Raw genomic sequence first — 5,659 nt, 5'->3', positions numbered from 1 at the left:
TCTCTCATAATGTAATTGCTTTACCAAAAATAACTATAAACGTAATTTGTTTCCTGTGTGTAGTGTATTTGGACACGTGTAGGATAAAAATTCAAATACATCCAATAAATACATTAATATATTTCCAATATACCCATTCTTGAATTTCTACTTTTATTTAGGTATCATTCACATCTCTAATTATAAATCAAATGTATATTGATTATATATTTTTATATCAAACCTTTGGGGAAAACCATATTCATTTACAAAGTAATACTATTGAGTTAGTATTTTCATGACGTTTATTTGCCTATTCATTAATATATTTTTGCAAAGTTTCACAACTTGAGCATCACAATGATAATTTTTTAAAAATAGCTGGTTTCAGTTCTGGCACATAGTGCTGTGCAACCCAGAGCTTCTCAAAGAAATAACCAAAGAATTATCAAGTAGTGGAAAATAGAAATCAATGCTGCAAAGGGAAATGGTTGCATATAGGAAACATCACAGAATGTCAGAAGATCATGTACAAGCAAGAAAGAAAACTTGAAGAGTTGAAAAATTTCACCTTTGTAATAAGTAAAGGACGAAAACAGCAGAAGAGATCTCCACTCAGTGTTTGGGGCTGGAGAATGAAAACAGGCCAAGGCTGGTGGGTATGTGGGAATTATTTCCCCATTCCTGCATCTAGGAGATGAACTTCAGGTGCCCGAGAACAAGAATGTTAACCTTTGATTGTGGTCACTCCTCTGTCAGGGCTGCAAGAGGGCACTGACCAGAGGAGCCAGGCAAGCCAGGAAGAAAATGGGCACTCACTGAAACTAGACTGCTACCGGGAGAAAAGCTCTGGACAGCAGAGGAAAGGTTTCTTGCTCCATATACTTTAGCCTCTTCCTCCCTTTTTTTTTCTTCATTGGCACCTAGGATTTTTAAGCAACGAAGAAAAATTACTCTGAACTTTTATTGATTTGTACATAAAAGATTTTTGTAGGAACACCAGGATCTTTGAAAATCCATCTAAAATAATAATTCTAGACAAATATGGAATTAATTTCACAAGAATGATGAGCAGAGGGAAAATTCACTGTATATTTTTAAAAGATATGAATCAGAGGACTAAAAAATATTCTCTTCTCTGATATTGTTGCAAGGTAAGAGGTCAGCATTTGCAAAAATCTCTAATTTTTATTTTCAAAGATATTTTATGAGCTAATTATTGATATGATTTAATTGGAAGTTCATGACAAAGCAACAGAAAAATAAATTAATAGAAATTATAGATGACTAATTTTAAAATGTGTGAAAATGTGAACAAGTCAGAAAATTAGAAGGTAAAACCACAAAATTCTGTTACTCAGAGGAATATAATGAAAAAAAATGAAAAAATTTTATAAGAAAGTTATACTAAAGATGCAAGACAGTCCATATACATACTCAGAAAAACACATTTCATAAACTCAGGGGTATAAATGAGATTTTAATTTATGTTTAACCTCTAATTACTCCTGTCTTTAACTGGTTTACAGGTGATCTCATGTCATACTTCAAAAGTTTTAAATACTAAGAGGAAAGAGACAACTGTAAATTTCAATCTGTTGATTTTCATCATGTTCAGCCTGTTGTTCTTCAGATCTTTGCTACCATCATTATTGCATGCTGTAGCTTTGGAAAATGGTTTCAAAGAGGCTTAGGTAGGAACGTTGTTCTGTCATACCTTTGGACACGCACTATGCAGCACCCCGTTTCTTCAGGTCATAGTCACATGCTCAGCTACTTCACATCAAGACAGGGTCTCTGTCAGTCATGGAAGCATAGTCCAGACACGCTGGCAGGATGATTTGCACTCTAAGTCAGAAGAAAAGCATTCACACAGACCCTTAACAGGGGTTTAAATCCCCAGCTAAACTCTCACTTTCTGCTTTACGAAGCCTCCTTGGGAACTTCATTCTGGGACACTGTGAGCGTATGCAATGAGGTTGCCTGATTTCAATTTTGGAGACAGAGATTCTGGTCTTGGTTCCCACATTTGTAAATATGTCCTGGGCAAAGTGAGCCATATAATTTGTGGACTTTAATACAAAATGAAAATGTGAGGTCTGGAAACTGGTCCTGCTTTGCCTACCTTATGACTTTTCCTTCAGACTCATTTTAAATAATAATTTATTTCCAAACATTATTAAATTATTGTGTGTTATGTGGACAGCACCTATCCAAATTTTATCTTTCATCATTTCACTTCCTAAGACCCTGTTTATTTATCTGTAACCACCTTAAGACTGAAGGTCACTAAGGAGAGAATTTTATCTTGCTTGTCTGTATTCTGAAAACTGAAGTGTCAGATACATAATAGACTTTCAATAAACATTTGATGAATGAATGGGAAGTTTAGCTATTTGAAGAATGAAGACATAACCCAGGCACCAAAATTCATTATTGAGTGTTTAATCTAATTCTCAATGAAATATGGAATGCTACAGGAGCTCCTGCACCTTTGAAATGAATAGCTTCAATATGGCCTTGATTGCAAGTTGAAGTGACACCATATAAATGACCAATTTGTGAACATCTGTTGTAAGAATAATTTAACAAAAAGAACTGTGGAAGTTAATAATGTCACTGTAGACTCAAGGTAATGTGTACCTCTATCATGAAAGTACATTTTCCTCTCTGTTTTCATTTTAATCATTCATATTTTCTAGTGCTTTGTATATTCTCACTGATTTAAATATTGGCAAAAATGATAAGGTTGATGGGCCATGAATTTAAAAAATAAACATACATATTATATACTTCACAAAATAAGAAAAACAAACTTCAATGCCTGAGATCAAAATAACTGAAAGAATTCACATACATTATATCAGGAATGGACAGAGCTGATTGACATAAGATTTACAAATTTGGAAGTCCTCAAAATTCAGAAAACAACACATTTTGTTGTATAAACAGAATTGTATACTGTGATGAAGGCCAAAATCAAGCCATATGAGGAGCTGAGACTAACCTGGCAGATTCAAAAAGTGGCATTAAGCCTTCTATCCAATTGAACTGCAGTTCATTAGTCTCTTGTGCTGCCAATAATAAACTTGCCTAAAGAATTATTTCTCACTGAAATAACTGAAGGCTGAATACATAATGACAAATAAATAGGATAGAAAGCAGTAAGACCAGATGGAGGCAGAACACAACAGCTCTGCAGTTTGAAGATAAAGCATCTTAAACTTTTAGAATCATTAATCTGCTTGGTTTTGAAAATCTCTTTTGCTAATATAATTGAACAAAAGAATTAATGTACGACAATAATGAGGACAGATTTTACATGCTTTCCTTTTGTTTAATTTTTATCACATTCTTGATGCACTGCCAGAACTTTGTTTTTTGTGTTAATGTAAGTGTTCTGCATGTTGGACCTTTTTTTCTCCTTTGAAAGTGTTTCTTGAAAGAAGTAGATAATTAACAGCTTTATATTTGCTTTAAAGCTAGAATTCTAACAGACATTGCATATCATGCTTCAGGCAATTATGTAAATATTTTATATTTCTTCATAGCCTCTACATTACAAAATGAGGGCTGGAGATTAATTCTGCTCCACAAAATTTCTAAGTCCATTTATACTTAAGGGATATGCCCATCCACCAGATCCCCCATGCCTGGCTGTCTAAACATCTATTCTGTTTAATATAACCACCTCAGAGAAGTTTTCCTTTTCCAAAAAGAGACTCTCTCTTTTTTTTAATCATAAAGTTTAATAATGGTTCAGAAAAAAATGACTTTCTTTATTTTAAATTTTGATTTCTTGTACACAAATGAGTACAACTTTCGCTTCTCTGGTTGTATACCAGGTGAATAACTCTCTGAAAAAAATATATTGACTCTGTGTACATTGCAGTTCTTGGGGGTGAGGACAATGGCAACTTAAATTATCCTATTTTCTATTCTGAAAATGACAAGAAGTCCCATTTCCAGTCTGATTCTAAAGATACATGAACCTCAAAATGATTGAGAATAAATACAAAACAAGAAAGGCAAAAGCTGTAAAGCTAAAGGGCACGCAATAGGCTCTAAGAGAAAAATCTCAGAAATATCCAAAGTAGCCACAAGAAACATTTAGCTGGAATTTGAATTTCTTTTCATTCATCTTTGTCTTTTGCTCCATGTTTAAGGATGAGTGTGAACTCAATGTATTTGAAATGTCCCTTTTTGTCAAGAGGGGCTTTTCCGTACAGCTCATCCACTTCCTCATTTGTAAACTGATCACCCGTGGAGGTCAACACCTCTCTCAGGTAATCCTTCTCAATGGCGCCAGTAGTTTCTTCATCAAAGCAAGCAAAAGCATTTTTGATCACATCTTTTTTTTTTTTTTTCATTTCATTCTATATATTCTTTTTTTTTTATTGTATACAAATGGGATACATGTTGTTTCTCTATTTGTACATAGAGTCAAGGCATACCATTTGTGTAATCATACGTTTACATAGGGCATATATATACAATGGAATATTACTCCGCAATGAAGAATGATAAAATTATGGCATTTGATCATATCTTCGCCATCTGTGCCATTTAACTTCTCCCTAAACGTGGTGAGGAGCATGGTGAAATGGATGGGTCCTGGAGCCTCATCATCATGGGCATCCACGTATGCACCAGCTGGATTTTTCCCAGTGAGGTAAGCATATCATGCAAATCTTCCTTGTCATTGAAACCATCTCTGTTCTGGTCAATCATGTTGAAGGCCTCTTTGAATTCCTCAACATGTGATTGTCAAACATGGTAGACAAATGGGATGTTATGCTCTGAGGGCGCTTCTTGGTGGTCTTGGTCTTTGCCCTTTTGCTTGACATGGTGGTACTTAAATTCCTACACAGCCATGAGAATCAAGCACCTTAAGGAATCCCTCGTTGGCTCTATGAGCACCCTTCTACCCCAGAGCAGCTGAGGGCTTCTATTTCTTTTACTTCTGCATGAATCTATGTTCTTCTTTTCCCTCCACTAATTTTGGGTTTGTTTGCTCCTGCTTTTCGAAATCCTTGAGAAACATTCTTAGATTATCTACTTAAACTCTTTTGTTTGACATACGTGGATGAGCCAATGTTTGGGGCATAGATATTTATGATTGTTAAGTCTTGCTGATTTATGCTTCCCTTAAGCAGCATGTAATGTCCTTCTTTATCCCTTCTGACTAGTTTTGGTTTGAAGTCCACATTATCTGAGATGAGGATGGATACTCCAGCTTTTTTGCTGTGTCCGTGTGCATGGTATGTTTTTCCCCATCCTTTCACCTTTAGTCTATGGGTGTCTCTTTCTATGAGATGAGTCTCTTGCAGGCAGCATATTGTTGGATTTTTCTTTTTAATCCAATCTGCCAGTCTGTGTCTTTTGATTGATGAATTCAGGCCATTAACATTCAGGGTTATTATTGTGATATGATTTGTATTCCCAGTCAATTGACTCATATTTGTTTTTGACATGATTTGGTTTCTCCTTTATTTGGCTATTCCTTTAGGCTAGCGCCTCCTGTTGCTGATTTGCATCGTTGTTTTTCATCTCTTCCTCATGGAATATTTTGCTGAGAATGTTCTGTAATGCTGGCTTTCTTTTTGTAAATTCCTTTAGCTTTTGTTTATCATGGAAGGATCTTATTTCATCGTCAAATTTGAAGGTAAGTTTTGCTGGG

General features: G+C 35.0%; 1 pseudogene; it reads right to left on the bottom strand.

The window, feature by feature from the left end:
• Positions 1-4,112: 4,112 nt before the first annotated feature.
• On the bottom strand, positions 4,113-4,835 carry LOC124987276 (myosin regulatory light chain 12B-like; annotated as a pseudogene).
• Between the last annotated feature and the right edge of the window lie 824 nt (positions 4,836-5,659).

This window comes from Sciurus carolinensis, chromosome 6 (genome assembly GCF_902686445.1).
Source record: "Sciurus carolinensis chromosome 6, mSciCar1.2, whole genome shotgun sequence".
Classification (NCBI taxonomy): Eukaryota; Metazoa; Chordata; class Mammalia; order Rodentia; family Sciuridae; genus Sciurus; species Sciurus carolinensis.
The sequence above is the reverse complement of the archived record's forward strand: the minus strand, read 5'-3'. Positions and strand labels throughout refer to the sequence as shown.